The sequence below is a fragment of the Triturus cristatus genome, chromosome 8 (assembly GCF_964204655.1).
Source record: "Triturus cristatus chromosome 8, aTriCri1.1, whole genome shotgun sequence".
In the NCBI taxonomy this organism is placed as follows: domain Eukaryota; kingdom Metazoa; phylum Chordata; class Amphibia; order Caudata; family Salamandridae; genus Triturus; species Triturus cristatus.
In genome coordinates, this window is record NC_140591.1 from 1,258,203,257 (window position 1) to 1,258,223,328 (window position 20,072).

The window sequence follows — 20,072 nt, forward strand, 5'->3', positions numbered from 1 at the left end:
TGTGTGCACACAGGTTTATGTGTAACCAGCCCAGTGCCCCTTACCATAGCTGTGCCTAGCGGCCTTAGCTTAAAAGGTGGACATGGGCAGTAAACACGCTTAGACCAATTTCTGTGAGTTAGACTCAGGTATTGAGTCTCACACACATAAAGGTCCACAAACAGGGTGGTTAAAAGCAAAAGAAATCCAGGTGGACTAGCTGGGCGGCTCTCATTTGCAACGCCTGTCCATAAGGAATTTTGCTAATAATTATCACGCACATTTTATTGAATGATTTTTGTCACATTATTCATATATAGTGCATGGTAAATTTGTAAAATATCGTTATATAGCCCACAAGCCAGACTTTACCTACTTAAGAAAAATATGACCCCAGTACTTAAACATGCACTTCATATTTCGAGGGACCTTATTGACTTAATTAATACAGAATAGCAATCCTTGTTATTTCCTGAAGTACTGAAAAGTAAGGATTTATCAAAGTCATCTACAGATTCGCAGAGTCAAATACACTTTTATTTTAAGCCTGCAAAGCCAGGGAAAAAAACATCACCACAAAACTGTTTTTGAAAATGTTAACAGTTTCAAGAGCTTCAGAAAATAGACTGCTGCCCTCATATACAAATTGGCGCTAGATGTAAAAATGTGTGCCAAGTATGTGGTATTACCACATCAAGAAAAGGAGTAATACTGCTTTTTTGCATTAGAAATCTGTGCCTAAGCCATGCAATGATGGAAAACTAGTTTGAAGGCATCTGTGTTTTTTTTTTCATAGTCATGAGATTTCAATATATTTGTTCAGTAGTGTTCTGAATGCAGCCAAGCTCAATAGAAGCATGCCCAGAGCATTCATAAAATATTTTAACACAGAGTATTTCAGCATGTTGTGTATTTTCTAGAAAAAATGGGTTTCACTCAAAGCTCTTCTTGCACCGTTAATTTAATTTTACAGGAACTAAACGTGTCATAGGAGATTCGAAAATAGCAGATCCTGATTCACAAATTCAAACTCTGAAGAATTTACTGGTTAGAGACAGCACTTTCTGCTGAGCAGTGGTGAGTATGTGGTGTTTTTCACAAATATTCACAATGCCTTGCACTCTTTCTGCTTCAGGTTGCTGTGACTGGTGCACAGTGTGATAAAGTACCCTAAAAACAACCCTTGTTTCAAGACAAGGAGGCGATATATTTCTTCATGTGACAAATGTTTTCCACACAATTAAATTAATGCACAATATAGCGGTGTAGTTTTTACTAGGGTACAAGAGCAGTAGCGATACTAAGGTAATAGGGTGTATTTAAGAATATAAGCAGCATTCTATAGTTGTGAGCACTAGAGTCTACCCAAAGGTACTAAGGTGTAGGTAGAAATGTTAGATGAAAAGCACACAGCTGTACTGAGGTACAAGTAGGGGTGGAAGCGTTAGAGCATATGTAGGGGGAGCTGTATAGTGGTAGAGGCAAGGAAACTGGTACTAGGGCATAGGTAGGGGCAATGGTCTTAGGATGTAGAGGTTAGAGGAAAAAAATAATTCAGGAATAAGTGGGAGGAGCAGGCCGATGTCAACAATGTGAGGATCAAACGAAAAAAAGGGGCAACTTGTGTTAAGACCTCTCCACACATAAAAGATGAAGAGTGGGGAAACGTGGTTTACTAGGGTGTCTCAATAAAAGTTATTTAGAATCCTCTAAAAAAGACTACAGGGAATGTTTTAATCATAAGTGGCTTTCTAGCAGGATGGCGCTGTCTTCATTGGAATGCCATTCACATGGTAAAAAATCAAGGAAGTAGGTCTGTGGAGAAAGCTTTAACAAAATATGTTGATTTTAGTATATTTTCAATGTAATGAATAAAGAATGGGAGGCGTCTGTAAAGGTCAACGATTACCCTAAATAGGGTGTACTGGCGCTGAGACCACAATGGAAGAAGAGGAAACAAAATAAATGGGGCAAAAGATTACAGTGTGAAAAGATACGTTTTTTTATTTTTTCCTAAAGTCTAGGTGGCTAATCGGAGCTTGACAGGCAGCAGGTTCCAAGCAGTGCCTAATTTGAGCCCGTGCTTTCCGGGGCTCTGCACCGGCACCTTATTGTCAGCATCGGGGCTATGACAGTCTGCCACATGGTGGCGCTGCCCTGCTAATTTCGGTATGAACACAACAACAGCGGTTTATTTGTTCAATTTACATTAACAATGACTAATACCTTCCCCCAAGCCATTATTCTGGCTTTGGGGGCCTGGAATAGTCTGACTTGTCACACTTGTAGGAGTGTGAAGGTTAGTAGCTGTGTATGCACTGCATTGGCAGCGCTGGCATGGGTTATGTGAGGTGCAAGCTGCAGTGGCCTCCCGACGAGAGCTCCGGCACTTAACCTTTTACAGATTAAGCACTGGTTCCAAGCCTTGGCTGCAGAGCAGCTGAAAGAGCGACCTCCAAGCTCTTGGCGCAGAGTCGGGGAGCAAAGAGAATGTTAACAGAGGCTGCTTGAAATCACCCTATGGGTACCTACCATTCAAATGGTTTTGGATGTATCTGTGTCCTAAGTTATTCACAGCCCGATACCAGGAGCACAGATCTTTAAACCTAATGTCTTTTCTCAATGTTAACACAGGGCAGTTTTTTCAAATGTTGCAACACCCGTAATAACTTTTTTAGCCAGCATTCACAGTTCAAGTTACTTGGGTCGCCAAATAGTTCAGATTTAGAAGAGTTTAGTACCAATCGGTTGAAGTTCATCCAACGGCCAATGGATGTCCTGCATTATTTTAAAGTTGTTTGAAGTACAATATCTAACAACCTAGGGCTCATTTAGATGTCATTACCAGAGGGAAAAAAAGGTACAACCAAAAGACAGAATTATGTTGGCCAGAAGTGTCACATTCAGATTAAATACTGTGGGGCTTAATGCTGAACCCTTGGGGACTCCGCATGTGTTCTAACAAAACATGGATCTAAAAGGTGGCATAAAATAGCCTGAGCGGGGTCATGTGGGATGTAGAAGCATAGAGAACCACGCACTCCCTAGTCACTAGGACAAAGACACAGAAATATAACTAATTTGGAAATGTTGATATGTTATGTTATGTAATGTTATGTAATGCTGAGTCGTGTTGTTGTGGTCTTTTGTTCTATGCGTTGTTATGTATTGTTACTAGCATTTGCTCAGCGCTCTTCTATCATGGTCATGATCTTGTACATTAAATGTCCAGCGAAAACAAAAGTAGTATGAAATTATTTTTGGGGGGGGAATTGTCAAATTAAGATATAACACGTATATCCTCACAGCATTTGCAATGACTGCCATTTTGATTTAACTTGAACAAACATGTATATGTCTCTTAGGCTACTGGGGCATAACTACTATTCCCGATGCCATCTGTCAGCTAGAGTGTCACATGCTGAAAGTCACACACTTTGAACATCAGTGGGCTCATGCTGGTATGTATTGGATTCCAGTAAGGAGAGAGGGATTTCCCATGGGAAGTCATTACTAGGGATGACACCATGAATGTATTTTAAACTCCACTAATTACCACAGTGGGGACCTGTGAAGCAGGAATATCTGTGTGTGCCCCATGGCCCTGTAGACAGCGTCTCTGCATTCTTGTTATTGTTAGTACATCTTTGCCTCATAATGTAAGGCGTGCAAGGCATGAAGCTGCCAACATCATTCAGAAGATATTTGTAGAGTAATGAGACACCACTGAGTCAGGGTTGAGAAAGTAATAGAGGGTGCAGTAATTGCGCATAACCAATAATAGATGTCATAGTCAGTCACTATGTAATAGACAACCTAGAGAAGGAGACAAGAAGGATGTCAGAATGGAAAAAATAAGTCAGAGCTATATTTGTGAGACTGTCTACATTATCAACTTCTGCTGCTTTCACAACTTAAGCTTCAATGAGATTAGTGACCCTATTTGAGTTTGTTTGTTGAGCATTTAACCTGGAAATTGAGGGACGGATCTTCATGGCTAACAATGGCGGACTCGCCTTGTGAGTTTCGCCGACCACCCCACCAGACATCCAATAGTATCCTGTCCTTGGAGTGCTCCAACACTTGCACAACTACGACACCAAAATCCCCTGCACCTTGTTGGACCCTGAACGATCGTCACACCCCCTCCCAGGGCCCTAATATGGTGAGCTGGGACTGGATGATGGAGGGCTCTGCAGATGGGCCATGACTGAGGGCCAAGGAGGATCACTGGCAGGAGTGCCCACACACACACTTTTTGGACCCGGAATGATTTTTGCTTCCTGCCTACCCCAGGGTGCTGATGCAGTGAGCTGGGGCTGAGGGAGAGAAGGCTGGAAGGTGAAGTGGTGGGCTGGGAGGGGTGTGAGAGCCTGGTTGCCTCCTCGCTGTGGCGTGAGATAAACCAGCGCTGATATTTGCACAAACAAATACCCCCTTAAGGGTGCTGTTGTGGGGAGAATGGGCTGAGAGAGAGAAGGCCACATGGCCAGGATGTGACAGGGAGCTAAGGAGGTGAGGTGGCAGGCCGGATGAAACGCCGAAAGCCCAACACAATGCTCAAACACCAATTACTCAGACCGCAGAGGTGCCCTGACACTTTTTGGACCCCGAATGATCATTGCAACACTGTTCGTGTGTAATTGCTTCTGTCATTAGTACTGTATTTTGTTATTGTGTTGTTCTGTGATCGTTTTTCCTTTCCTCCCCATTACTCTGTGCCTTTTTGCCTTTTTGCCTTCTGTTTCCCTTCGCCGGTCTCCCCTCCCGTTTTTCCCGCCGCTGCGTCCCCTGCGGCCCCGCCCCACCGCTCGCCCATTCGTCCGCTCCCCCCTCCCAACTGCTCCTCCCTCCCACCTCCCCTTCTTATGGTAGTGGCTGCGCAGCCGCGCCGCTAGCGTGCCAAATGCGTGCCTAAGGCAAGCCCGTCTGTGTCCTTCTCACTGCTGTGGTGCTCCCGCGCGTAGGGTAGAGTAGGCCTCCTAGACATTCAGTTATACTATAAAGCAGCACAGTTAAGAGTTTTGGTTGAATGGTCAAAAAGGGAATCCGATAAACATTGGCTACATATGAACCGCAGTGAGACTGGGAGGACTATCTGGGATCTGGCCTGGCGCCCCAAAAAGGATAGACCCAAGAATGCTTACATTGCGACACCCACACGCACCACACTGAAGGTATGGGATACGGTGGCGGGAGACGACAGATGGACTTCTTTCCCTTCACCATTCACGCCGCTCCATTTTGACCCAGCATTCCCACCGGGTATTCAGGAGGGACCTTTCGATGCTTGGAGGGAGAGAGGTTGCCTGGCTTTGACCCACCTTTTTGACAACTCGTACCCCGTCACCTTCACTAACTGCCAGCGAGATTATGGTGTAGGAGATACGGAGCGATACCATTACACCCAATTGATGCATTGGGCTCTTACGCCACAAGTACGTGAAGTGGCAACCCACCCTCTCATGAAGTTTGAAACCTTCCTCACTAAGACCATGAGTATGAGGGGGATGATTTCGTTTATATACAACTTTCTTCTCACCACTACACCTTCCCCGAGACCACGTTATATGACGATGTAGGAAGACATCTTACAACAGGGTATCTCCTTATTTTCTGTTTTCGTTTCCCCCTGGCTGGGGACTATTCTTTCCTGTGTGTTCGCTATTCAAGTGAGTTCCTCCGAATGAGGGCCCTTATAGGCTTTCCATCGCAAAGTAAAGATGGGACGCACAATGATATGTTGGCTATCACTGACTGTTCTTAAATGGTTCACCCACACTCCATATATGTTAGAAACTCTAACCCTTCTTTAGCTAACCTGTGCTTGTTGGACTTGGCCCTTCTGGCCGGTTCACCCCGAAACTTTTTGCTTAATATGGTGACTTGGTTTAGTGATTTTAGTGACTTCTGCGCACTTTACCGCTGTGTCCCAGGGTAAAGTGCGTGCGTGTTGTGAGGTTGGCCTGCCCTCCCATAGGAATGCATGGGGGAATGTATGTGTCCCGGTAGTTCCTGATGCGTGGGGTGTGCAGGCCCGTGTTTGGTATGTGCGGACTCGTGGGAGTGAATGCTGCGCGTTGATGTGTGCAGCGTGCATGTACCTGGTGTGGAAGTGCCACTTCTAGAAGTGGGCACTTCAGTGTGCAGTCTGAAATGTGTGGCTTGTCTGGCGATTGGCTGGTGAGGTCAGGTGACGGACTAGGGAATTCCCCAGAGTCAGGAGGAGTCACCCAGTGGTGAATGGGGAGTTAGCATGTTGATGGCTGGGGAGGAGTGTACCTGGGTCCTGAATAGGACAGGGCTTCCCCCACACAATGCTGGCGCCGGCCCCTGTGGTGCGTCTAATGACCCTAGCCCTGCCAGTGAATAGGGAGAGGGGCTGAGCAAAACAAAGTGCTCAGGAACCTGTTGGAACTGGTTCGCCTCTTCCCTGCACCCTAGACAAAGCCTTGTACTGTATAAAAAGGGGCTGTGTCCCCTTACCTGTGTTCTCTTGCAGGATCCACTTGAGGGGGGGCCTGCTGCTGCTGGGCGCCAGGAGAGACCGCCACTGGGGACTGCCTCCCTGCTGGAGGGCCCTGTGAGCTGGCTCTGGGCCCAGCCTTTGCCCCCTGCTCTCTGAAGGACCTTTTTGGGTGCTGGACCTTGCTTATAGCGCCTAGGAGCGCTTCCTGGACTTGGGAGCGCTGTGCACGCTGTTTTCCCTGGGCTTGCTATCTTGATAGCGCTGGGAGCGCTTTTCTGAGCCTTGCAGCGCTGCGAGCGCTGGCTCACCTTATAGCGCTGTGAAACGCTTGGATTCAGCTTGCGGGTGCCCACCCCGCTTATTTGCGATTATTTCGAGGGAGCCTACCCCTCGTTGCCGCTGGGAACGTCACCGCCGCGGCCGGGCTTCAGTCGGAAGTCAGGCGGCTGAGGGCGGGCCTCCGGTACAACCGGAACTCAGAGAAGGAGGGCGGGAGCCTACCCCGCCTCCTGCCAAGCACCGCGGTTGCAGCCCGGTCGGAGAAGTTACGATCCAGGCGGGAGCCCACCCCGCGCTGGACCGTGAGGAGGAGGGTGGCCAGAACTTGTGCGGAGGGGGCGCGAGGCACATTGTCGGTGCCTGCCCCTCCGCGAGGAAGCCTTGGAGTCCTTCACGCCCTTCCCCCCGAGAACGGAGAGAGGGAAGACGACGCGGGAGTCCCCGAGCAGCCCGGTGAGTGTTGAGAAGGGCTGGGGGACTCCGCGCAGGTGCTGGGGGTGCGGGGGCAGTGATCGAGCCCCGTGAGGCTCCAAAAGGTTGCCACAGCATTTCTCGAGCCCCGTGAGGCTCTAGGGGGGCATTGTGTGGAAAGAGTCCCCCGTGTGGGACTCCAACGAGCGGAGGCATTGTGGTGTCTCGAGTCCCTGGGAGGGACTCCAACGAGGAGCGCAGTGGGCGCTCTGACCTCGGGGGCATGTTGTTGCGGAGCCGGGAGGGCTCCCGGGGCATTGTTGTTTGAGCCCAGTGAGGCTCCAACGTTGTGCAGAGCCACGAGGGCTCTAGAGGGCAGTGTCTGGTGTTCCGAGCGCCCGGAGCGCTCCAACGAGGGGGAGCACGACTGTTCCGAGCCACGAGGGCTCTAGGGGACATTTTCTGAGTGAACAGAGCCCAGAGAGGGCTCCAGAGGCACGCAGTGCCTGAAGTTCGTTTTCCAGCTGCCCAGCACTTAGTGGGCAGCTGCCACGTTTAGGTGGGGGACCATTTTCGTTTCAGCTTGCGCAGCTGGCGCAGCTTGACTAACGCAGGGCGTCCTAGCCCCTACCAGGCCAGTTGGCCCAGGGACTGCCACAGGTGGTGGCTCATGTGGAGTCTTGCGCAATTATTCCTACTTGCACCTCTGAATGTGTGTTGATGCATCATGTGCCATTGCTTTTACACCTCTGAATGTTTTAGGCATCATGTGTAACGTTCTATTACCCCTACAGGTATTGTGATACGTAGGTGGTTGTTGCTTTCTCCTAGTACAGGTGGTGCTAGTGAGGTTCTAGTTCCCTGCGTGACAGTCTCCTAAAGTAGTTAGGGTTACGTAGGTGGTACTTCCCCGATACCAGTAAGTACTGGTTGTGTGCTATACAGATTATTTTTGTGCTACAGTGATTTTATATATTTTGTGTGCTAAATATCTAAAAAAGTGCTAATTCCTGACAGTGGTCCAGGTGGCCCTGTCTTGTACATAATCCCTTGTAAATTCTGCCCGTGCCTGTTGGCACATTGTAAAGTGTGTGTTTTTATCTAATGTGTGGTGTATAATACAAAGGTTATTTTCATAGAATACCTTGTGTGGAGTTTCCTTTGTGGTGGGCCTTGGGTGTTGTTGCTGGGTGCGCGCGCAACCGCTTTACACATCGCCTCAGAGATAAGCCTGACTGCTCGTGCCAAGCTACCAAGGGGGTGAGCAGGGGTTATCTTTGGCGTGTAACTTCCTTGCCCTGACTAGAGTGGTGGTTTCTGCCTGACTTTGGCGCAAGCCTTAGCCAACCAGAAGTCGCCAGGTCTAACATTGGTGATCAGCGGTGGGATTTGGACTTGCGTTTGCGCTGTACCGCAGCAGCGACTGGCTACACCACAAAACTCTGCATTAGATAAATCACATTTTAGGGATTATTGTTTTGAAGTTCCTTTATTTCTTCTCCTGAAGGTATCATTGTGTAATTGTGTCTAATACATTTGTCCCCCGCCCTGCGCCCAGAGTTTGGTACCTGTGTCACGTGGTGGTCAGGTTGAGGGATCAGGGGTGGTAGAAACTGCCTTACCAGTCCGAGGGGAGGGTTGGGTGTGGATGGTGTGTGGGGCACTAGACAGTGAGTGTGAGTTCTCCAGGATAGAGAGCTCACTGAAACCTTTTGTGAATTGTGTACTCCTGTGTAGCTCCGACCCCCAGGTTCCTTGTGTTGAACTCTTCTCAGGAACGTCCGCCAAAATGGAGCCTGCTTTTAACTTCTGTAGTCTGTTTAGGTACAGTAGGTTGGAGCTGGTAGGGTTCTGTGAGGAGAGGGACATAGAGGTGGGTGAGTCAGATACCCAGTCCAAACTGAGGGACAACCTGATCCTTTGGCAAAAGGAGGAGTGGGAGCGGGAGCGCAGCGAGGAAGATAGGGCCCGGGCCGCACGCCGAGAGGGTGGTGGGTCTGAGGGGAGCCCTGAGGAATCTGAAGAGGAGGAAGGTTACCTGACAGGGACGCCAGTAGAGAGTGAAGACCCCATAGATAGGGAGTCCCTTGCTGGGTCCAGTGTCAGGAGCAGCACCCCATCCCTTTCCCTGTCCCCAGAGGAGTGGGTAGATAGGAGGGAAGAGAGGGAGCATCAGCTGGCCATGGAGAAGCTCAGGTTAGAGCATGCCCGGGGGATGGCGCAGCTGACTATAGAAGAGAAAAAGCTGGCGACTGAGAGGGTCTTAGCGGAGGAGAGGATGGCGGAGGCTGAGAGGGCCTTGGCCAGGGAGAGATTAGCTCTGGAGGGTAAGTTGTCCCCAGAGCGCAGTGGTAGTTTTCTGGGCTCCCCAGGGAGGGTTGAGTCCAGTGGTGGCAGCAATAGAGAGACAAGTGCAGAGAATCCCATTCCCAGTTCCCCCAGTATGGTACCTAGTTCCCGGGAGGAGGAATGTAGGTTGAAGTTCAGGGGCAGGAAGAAGCTGCCTCACCAGTCTTGGGAGAAGTTTGTGGAGGAATGCGAGGATGCACTGTTTGATTGGGTAGTGGTTAGCACGAAGGAGGATTTTGAAAAACTGTATGATCTGCTCGTCAGAGAGCAGCTATCCAGTAGTTTTTATCCCGAGTTGCGCCAACACCTGTTAGCATGGGGGCACACTGATCCGTGGGAGCTGGCAGCGGAAGCAGACCGATGGGAACAGGCCCCCAGTTATGATGAGGAATGGGATAGTTCTTCCCACACTAGTGACTCAAGTTGTGGTTCAGGTACCTTCCAGCCCAGCGTGGTGGAAGAGGCTCCGTGTAGCCCAGCTAGGTCCCAGGATAGCGAGGAGGGTGTAGGGGCTTACGGCCTGGCTCAGTGGAGCGGGAGTAAGTGGGTGACCGAGGGTCCCCAGACGTACGAAACCCTGCCTCGGGACTTGGGTGGTTTCAGGAGGGAACACCAAGTTGGGGACCTAGGCTGTCCTGTTAGCCCATTTGAGGAGGATCACCTAGTGAGTAGAGGACCTGGAGCGCCTGTAAGCAGGGCTCCTGTGGTTCTAGAGGCTGGCAGTACCGCTCCGGTAGGGAGGGTACAGGAGTCCAGCGTGAGGAGTGGTTGGGGGATGAGTTTCCCAGTGGGTGCACCAGTGGACCAGGGACTAGCCAGTTGGGCTAGATCTTCTTGGGGGGACCCGGGTGGCGCCACTTCTGTTCTGGGGGATCTTCGCGCCCTGTCAGGTGGGCAGGGGACGGGAGATCTGCGCCAGACAGACAGTCACACGACACATGGGTCATGTGTCAGCCTCAGGGGGATGGCGTGTAAGTCCCCAGAAGTCCTGGAGTGCCAGGCAATTATTCCACCGAAGGTTTTAGACCGGAGGTTGGAAGGCCAGGTTCAGGAGCAGCCTGACCTGAAGGGTCTGACTACTGTAACCAGTGTCCTGACCGGTTCTTCTTCCAGAGGGACCGCCCCAGTTGGTAGGGAGCAGGACTCTGGAAGGGGGTGCAGAGGGTGGGAGAGCCCACCTCTGACCCCGGTGCAACCTGAGGGGTTAAACCCTAGGTTGGTAGACCAGTTCTCAGGGAGGGGTCCTGAGCTGGTTGGTGAGTTATGTTACGGGGTCGCCTCTCAGAGGAAGAGAGGGCGGAACCCTAGGAGAAGAGGTAGGGGGAGGAGAGCCTCACCCGCGACTTTTGGTCAGCCTGAGGGTACAGACCCTAGGCTGGAAGATCAGTGGCAGTTTAGAACTGCCCTGATGAGGGGTAGAGTGGAGAATGGCTGCTATGTGCCAGGGGTTACTACCCCCCACTCTGTGGTTAGGCAAGGACCAGTGGCACCTGGGGGGCCTAGGGCCTGGTCTTGGCCGCGGACAGCTTGGGAGTACCAGTGGGGTAGCCCAGCTGGTCCGGAGAGTGGTTTGAGAAGAAACTCCTTGGGTTTACCGTGGCGTAGAACCGGAGGGTGTCCCGGCAGTGGCGGGCCCGCGTCCGTGTTCTATCGCCCCAAGCAGGGAAGTCCATCACGGTGGTGATTGGTCTACCCTGCGTTTTGGCTGGAAGGGGGTTGTGTTGGACTTGGCCCTTCTGGCCGGTTCACCCCGAAACTTTTTGCTTAATATGGTGACTTGGTTTAGTGATTTTAGTGACTTCTGCGCACTTTACCGCTGTGTCCCAGGGTAAAGTGCGTGCGTGTTGTGAGGTTGGCCTGCCCTCCCATAGGAATGCATGGGGGAATGTATGTGTCCCGGTAGTTCCTGATGCGTGGGGTGTGCAGGCCCGTGTTTGGTATGTGCGGACTCGTGGGAGTGAATGCTGCGCGTTGATGTGTGCAGTGTGCATGTACCTGGTGTGGAAGTGCCACTTCTAGAAGTGGGCACTTCAGTGTGCAGTCTGAAATGTGTGGCTTGTCTGGCGATTGGCTGGTGAGGTCAGGTGACGGACTAGGGAATTCCCCAGAGTCAGGAGGAGTCACCCAGTGGTGAATGGGGAGTTAGCATGTTGATGGCTGGGGAGGAGTGTACCTGGGTCCTGAATAGGACAGGGCTTCCCCCACACAATGCTGGCGCCGGCCCCTGTGGTGCGTCTAATGACCCTAGCCCTGCCAGTGAATAGGGAGAGGGGCTGAGCAAAACAAAGTGCTCAGGAACCTGTTGGAACTGGTTCGCCCCTTCCCTGCACCCTAGACAAAGCCTTGTACTGTATAAAAAGGGGCTGTGTCCCCTTACCTGTGTTCTCTTGCAGGATCCACTTGAGGGGGGGCCTGCTGCTGCTGGGCGCCAGGAGAGACCGCCACTGGGGACTGCCTCCCTGCTGGAGGGCCCTGTGAGCTGGCTCTGGGCCCAGCCTTTGCCCCCTGCTCTCTGAAGGACCTTTTTGGGTGCTGGACCTTGCTTATAGCGCCTAGGAGCGCTTCCTGGACTTGGGAGCGCTGTGCACGCTGTTTTCCCTGGGCTTGCTATCTTGATAGCGCTGGGAGCGCTTTTCTGAGCCTTGCAGCGCTGCGAGCGCTGGCTCACCTTATAGCGCTGTGAAACGCTTGGATTCAGCTTGCGGGTGCCCACCCCGCTTATTTGCGATTATTTCGAGGGAGCCTACCCCTCGTTGCCGCTGGGAACGTCACCGCCGCGGCCGGGCTTCAGTCGGAAGTCAGGCGGCTGAGGGCGGGCCTCCGGGACAACCGGAACTCAGAGAAGGAGGGCGGGAGCCTACCCCGCCTCCTGCCAAGCACCGCGGTTGCAGCCCGGTCGGAGAAGTTACGATCCAGGCGGGAGCCCACCCCGCGCTGGACCGTGAGGAGGAGGGTGGCCAGAACTTGTGCGGAGGGGGCGCGAGGCACATTGTCGGTGCCTGCCCCTCCGCGAGGAAGCCTTGGAGTCCTTCACGCCCTTCCCCCCGAGAACGGAGAGAGGGAAGACGACGCGGGAGTCCCCGAGCAGCCCGGTGAGTGTTGAGAAGGGCTGGGGGACTCCGCGCAGGTGCTGGGGGTGCGGGGGCAGTGATCGAGCCCCGTGAGGCTCCAAAAGGTTGCCACAGCATTTCTCGAGCCCCGTGAGGCTCTAGGGGGGCATTGTGTGGAAAGAGTCCCCCGTGTGGGACTCCAACGAGCGGAGGCATTGTGGTGTCTCGAGTCCCTGGGAGGGACTCCAACGAGGAGCGCAGTGGGCGCTCCGACCTCGGGGGCATGTTGTTGCGGAGCCGGGAGGGCTCCCGGGGCATTGTTGTTTGAGCCCAGTGAGGCTCCAACGTTGTGCAGAGCCACGAGGGCTCTAGAGGGCAGTGTCTGGTGTTCCGAGCGCCCGGAGCGCTCCAACGAGGGGGAGCACGACTGTTCCGAGCCACGAGGGCTCTAGGGGACATTTTCTGAGTGAACAGAGCCCAGAGAGGGCTCCAGAGGCACGCAGTGCCTGAAGTTCGTTTTCCAGCTGCCCAGCACTTAGTGGGCAGCTGCCACGTTTAGGTGGGGGACCATTTTCGTTTCAGCTTGCGCAGCTGGCGCAGCTTGACTAACGCAGGGCGTCCTAGCCCCTACCAGGCCAGTTGGCCCAGGGACTGCCACAGGTGGTGGCTCATGTGGAGTCTTGCGCAATTATTCCTACTTGCACCTCTGAATGTGTGTTGATGCATCATGTGCCATTGCTTTTACACCTCTGAATGTTTTAGGCATCATGTGTAACGTTCTATTACCCCTACAGGTATTGTGATACGTAGGTGGTTGTTGCTTTCTCCTAGTACAGGTGGTGCTAGTGAGGTTCTAGTTCCCTGCGTGACAGTCTCCTAAAGTAGTTAGGGTTACGTAGGTGGTACTTCCCCGATACCAGTAAGTACTGGTTGTGTGCTATACAGATTATTTTTGTGCTACAGTGATTTTATATATTTTGTGTGCTAAATATCTAAAAAAGTGCTAATTCCTGACAGTGGTCCAGGTGGCCCTGTCTTGTACATAATCCCTTGTAAATTCTGCCCGTGCCTGTTGGCACATTGTAAAGTGTGTGTTTTTATCTAATGTGTGGTGTATAATACAAAGGTTATTTTTATAGAATACCTTGTGTGGAGTTTCCTTTGTGGTGGGCCTTGGGTGTTGTTGCTGGGTGCGCGCGCAACCGCTTTACACATCGCCTCAGAGATAAGCCTGACTGCTCATGCCAAGCTACCAAGGGGGTGAGCAGGGGTTATCTTTGGCGTGTAACTTCCTTGCCCTGACTAGAGTGGTGGTTTCTGCCTGACTTTGGCGCAAGCCTTAGCCAACCAGAAGTCGCCAGGTCTAACAGTGCTTTTGGGGTTGGGTTTACAAGGAACGTTCAGTGTTCTTCGCTTCTCACAGTCTTGTTGAACTCAGCGTGCCCCCTGTGAGGGGTGACTTGTTGGCATTGACGTATGCTGTTTTTTGTACAAATCTAATAAAAATATGTTTGACAAAAAAAAAGTCCTCAAATTACATGAATTACGCCTGCAAAATGTAAATTTCACTAATGGCTAGTGGTTATCGAGGAACTGTAGCACACTGAAAAGAAAACTCAATCTGCAGTGATTTTGTTCAGCTAAACGTTCACAGTTAGCTTTGAATTTGACATGACAGATTCTGTGGGCCAACTTCCTCTGGCAGAGTACTTGTCTGCCTCTCATCAAGGGAGAAGAACTAAATATTTAGGACTGAGAAGAAAGTCTGCTGTTGCTATGCTGAAGAACCCTGTGTCTAGTCTGCCCAGTGTGGAGAGACCCTGCTCTGTTCAGCTGGAGACTAAGTTCAGCATGAGCAGTTTGCCTTGAGTAGGCCAGTGATGCCGAGCCTGTCAACCGCTGCCTAACCCAACCTGCATACTCTCTAGAGTACAGCCCCCGAAGCCAGTGTGAGAACCCCTGCACTCTGTGCTGGTTAGAGCCTTGTGCTACACTGGACGTTGTCACTAATTTATCAGTAACACGTGATTGTCTAGGTTCCATGTGCTGACACAGGTTGGCTGCACTTCTACGACAACTCACCATGAGCGACCCGTGAGCCTGCACACTGCATTCATCATATATTTTACGTGATTAGTGATCATGTTAGGTCTGTGAACCAGAACTCCACATTGCCAGCAACAAGTGATTCTAAAACGTCTGTATGCCTGCAACCAGCAATCAATATATTTCTTTAGTGATTGCTGGTTGTATCAAGGAGTCTTGTGCTCTCAAGTCCACGTCAGCCTGTCGTCCCATGTAGCCTGGATTAGGGTTACTAGTGCTCATGTGACCTGTAGGTCAAACGATCGTGTAATGAAATATTGAAAAGGCTCAGTTCACTCTCACAGAGCTCAAGTCTATTGCAGATAGTGCAATAACTCAGTCAAATGGATCCTCACTACCCTGAAAGCTGTTCTTTCACAACAATTTATTCATGAGTGCTTAGTGTCAATATAGCATTTGGTTTGCATCGTTACAGCAGTTATTTCGCACAAAAAAAGATACGCAACTTTTCTAGTGAAGGCAATATCGTGTTAGCAGAGCAAAGGTTTGCAGGTACATTCATTACATGGGAATAGAGCTATGAAGTGGTTATTCTTGAGAAGTCCCAAATCCCATCGAATAGTGGAACTCCAAATGTCTAGAAAATAGAGGATTTGTCATCTGATACTGAAGAACCCTGTAGCTTCCCTCCAATAGTGGTGCAGTTCCTAGAAGGAGATTGACAAGGGCCTTGCTGTCTCCTAGGATGTCCTCAACAACCAGCAAGGGCTTCCAGGCATGGCTTCTTTTTCTGGGACGTTGCCTAACATGGCTGCTGTTGTCTAATGAGATCCTGCGAGATCAATTATTGCCATCAATACACTCCAGAATTTGAGAGATAAAAAATTCAAAATGGCGAATGTGACCAGAGACAAACCAGTGCCTTTAGGATACCTTCGGAAAAACATTTCAGTTGCCTTGAATGATAGTAAATAATCCCTGTGAGCCACTCCATTGATTAAAGTAAGATGGGACAACACCACACTGAAAAACATGCTAGTGAGACATCCTGCATCCTGTGCAAAATTGGGGAGCGAAAAATCCTTGTTCTTCGCTCTAAGGTCAGCTAAAAGAGTTCAGGTCAAGGTCTTGACAGTATAAATGCCACTGAGCTCGTTCACTCCTCGAACTTAATGACATTTATTTATTGGGGGGGCTGAAAGAAAAAGAAGAGAGGACAAGCCAGTACACAAAGATAGGAAAGAGAGGTAATCCTTTATCATGGACCAGAGACCTGCTCACCAGCTGGCCGCCATGTTCCAGTGAGTACTTCAGGGTACCTGCTGCTCACTGTATATTGTTTTTAATACATCCTTCCTGCTGTAACCTTTATAATTTGATAGAAATATTTCGCGGTAATACCCAAGCATTCGTATTTATGCTGTGTGAGACAAAACTCCTGTCATAGAAGCTGTTACATGTGTATTTTGGTAGCTTAAAGATGCACTTGTATTCTTGACACTGGACTTTAATAATATATCAATTCAATTCAAAATGTGCTTTATTCGAGATTACTCATAAAAGCAGACATACAAACATATAATAAAAAACAATTAAATCTAAGATGTCATATTGATAAATGCACAATTCATAAAAAGATACAAATTATTTACGAGAAAAAGTTGAAATTAATCGCAAAGATAAAATTCATGATAATGGGTACTGCAATTATGTACATTTTATATATTCTTTGTGCTAGGGAAAGAGCCGCTTAGACATACATTTCACAGGTGTAAAGTTCATAAATGTAGTTAATACAATTAAATATAATTTTATAAAAACATTATTCTAAAAAGAATCATTTAAAAAATAATTTTTTCCAGATGACATGATAAAATACACTAAACAGAGAATAGATTATACTCTAGCAGTCTCTGTTCAACTGGGCAGAGAGTAATCACCGGACTAGCAATCTCTGCCTAATTGTCCAAGCCCACCCCAAATACTTGGCGGTGGCGATTATAATCCAAGTTGAGGTAGTCGATCTTACTATGCGCAAAGCCACCATACTACTCTTGGTGCCCAGATTCCTGCACATAGGTGCCAACCATGCGCGCCTTGGACTAGAGTATAGTTTACAGGAAAACAAAAAGTGACCAAGTGTTTCAATACCTTCCCCACAAGCTGGGCATGTAGCAGGGCCACCTTCCCTCCATTTAGATGTTAGGTAACGAAGAGGAAGTGAGCCCGCCCTCAGTTGAAAAAGCAATTTCCTATCCAAAGGTTTGGATATGTAATCCCAGTACAGTTCATACATGGGGTACAATTTGACCTCGAGAAAACTAGCAGTCATGGCCCCACAATTGACACTGAGGAGACTTTTGTTAGCGACATTATCCCAAAAGATATTTTTTAGGGTTGCCTTACTCGGGAATAATGCCCCTGCTGGATCAGACCAGAGTGCATTCAGACTTAGTTCAAGGAGTATTGATTTTAATAATTTGAACCATCTGATTTTGTTAAAGCAATCAGCCCTGACAAGGTCAGTGAACCCGGATGCATAATGTATGAGCTCAGGAGTGGTCCATAACCTACGCCAGTATAGAATTGGTCGTAGTTTGGCCATTTCCGAAATTTTCTTCCTTCCAAGCTCATATCACAGAGGCAATAACGGACTACTCTGAGGTGTACCCGTTAGATTCCTAAAGAATTTGTTCTCTGAGGCTTGCAACTCCTGTAGGTTTTCATGCCCCCATAACTCAGCCCCATATAGTGCCGACCCAATTGCTTTCGCCTCGTATATGATCAGGGGGGGTTTGATCGGTTTAGTTAATGATTTCCTGTGCTCCTTTAAGATGGTTCCAGCCAATTGCTTGTGCCTCAAAGTTGCTATGTGTAAGTGCTGGTTCCACCTATTGTCGTTAGAAATAAGGATTCCCAGGTATGTGAAAGATGATACGACCTCAAGGGTTCGTCCGCTCATGGTAATATTAGATTTAAAATTACGATACGGATTAAAAACCATGAGTTTCGTTTTAGACGCATTCACCTCGAGACCGTGATCCCCACAAAACTTGTCAAAAATATCCAATGCTTTTTGCAATCCACTTGGAGTTTTAGATAAAATTAACGTGTCATCTGCGAACATTAAAATCGGAACTTTAACACCTGCAAGAGAAGGGGCGTCAACTACCTGTGATTGAATACAGGAGACTATGCCATTAATAAAAAGTGTGAACAAGGTAGGTGCCATAGAGCACCCCTGCCGAACCCCACGCTCAACAGGAAATTCGGCAGTGTCTTTTCCGTATCCACCCCATTGAATTTTAGCATAGGTACCTTCATGTAGTCTCATAATCATTGTCAGCAGGACTCCTGGGACCCCCAAGGCCGCAAGTACTTCCCACAGTTTCGTCCTGGGAACCAGGTCGAAGGCAGCCCTCAAGTCGACAAAAGCCGCGTAAAGACTGCCCCCGCCTAGCACCACAGTCCTCCACTGAATCAGTTGGAAACCGAAAAACTTGGCCCACAGTACTAGTGGCCTTACGAAACCCAGCCTGGAATGGCGATAGAATATTGAATTCTTCCACCCAATCGAGCAATCGATTAACAATCACTCGCCCAACAATTTTTTGCACAGTGTCGATCAGGCTGATCGGGCGGTAATTACAAGGCTGTGAACGGTCACCCTTTTTGTACACAGGGATGATAACAGCACCCCGCCATTAAGCCGGGATAGCTGCTCCCCTCGCAATGTGGTTTGTTAGTAAGTGTATATATTTACACCACCTATCAGTGTCGTTTAAGAAAACGTCCGCTGGGACTCCGTCAATGCCAGGAGCACGTCCTCTGTGTACAGTTTTGAGGGCCGACAGGATTTCGTCCAACCTAAAAAGATTGTCCTCAGGAGTTGAATAGATAGGGCTAATATTATTTTCAATCTGAGCCCGGTTAGCATATTGATCACTAAAAAAGTTTACCCAGGCTTCCTGCGGTACATGATTATTGCAAGCCTCTTCAGGCCTTTCATGCCCCCATTTTACAATATGCCAAAATAATCTAGAATCTTTTCGACCACTAGCACATTTCAGCTTTTCCCAATGGGCTTCATCCCAATCTTTTTTTGCATTAGCAATGCAAGTTTTGTATGACTTTCTTGCAGAACGGATGGCCCCCAAGTTTTTGCTCTTAATTGCAGCACCCAAGGAGTTTCGTGCCGCCTTACAAGCATGATTATACCATTTAGCCACTCTGTAAACACGAGTCGCCTTGGGGTTTACTGGTTTAAGGAAATAATGTTTGATTTCTTGGAAAAGGGGCTCATGAACTTCAATGATGTTAACTTGGCTTGTAGTAATCCCTGCTTCGCCCTCTAGGGCCATAATGGCCTTATCAGTCGCAGCTCCTATATTCTCAATAGCTTGCTGGTCTGTCCTAACACTAGTCCATCTTAGCCTACGCATATCATTTGTTGGCACAATGGACGGGGGAAGGCAAAGATCAAGAGTAATAGAGGCGTTAGATTCAGACAGCCACCATTTATGGGTGACACATAACGGATTGTGGTCGCTCTCTAGCATTTCTGTCACAACCATATCTCTAACAGTCGGCCAGAGAGAAAAACTACAAATAATATAGTCAATGCGACTTTTGCTTCTTCCGTTGTCAAAAGTCATAGCTGGTACCCTGTCTGATTTTGTCCTCCCATTTAAGGCTCTTAGTCCTTGTTCAAGGCACATTGCGTTCAAACCCAAAATATCCTCTGTCCAGCGGGTTACTGGGATGGTATCTAATGGGGGTATATCCCATTGTTTGTCTTCCTCTGCACCTAAGAAAGCTTCGCCTGTGTCAAGAGGTTCAAACGTGCGGTTTAGATCCCCAGCAATTAATATGTGTTTACCACCTGAATGTGTCTCGAGGAGATTATACAGGGCAAGAAGAACCACAGATTTTCCTACATTTCCACCTCTGACATAAATATTATAAATATCGATGGATAAGGATAAATCACTCATAAGTCTGATGAGCTGGATATCTTTCTGCCCGATTTCTATGTTTTTTACAACGGCCTTTAAAGATTGTTTGATCCATATTGTGAGGCCCCCCATCGGACGCCCTTTAGGGCCCTTAGAAGCTGGAACATAAAAATGTAAGTACCCCAGAGCGAACACAGGGTCACAAGCCCATGTTTCCTGAAAGATGCAAACATCAAAATTACTAATAAAATTAAACCAGTCACCGCAACCCAGCTTTGAGCCTAGCCCAGCCACATTCCAAGATAATAAGTTTCCAGAATCATGTGCCTTTACAGGGTTGGGGCTAGGAGTAAGTGCACTCATCACATTATTATTTGTACCGTTATGTATTACATTATCAGGTATTAAACCAGCTATGGCCTCCAAAGTATCAGGCTCAGGACGGCAACCTTCTCGTTGTCCCAACTCAATAGTGTAGATAATATATCACATTTTTCTGGAAAACCTTGTTGCACTTCGGCTACTGTAGGAAAC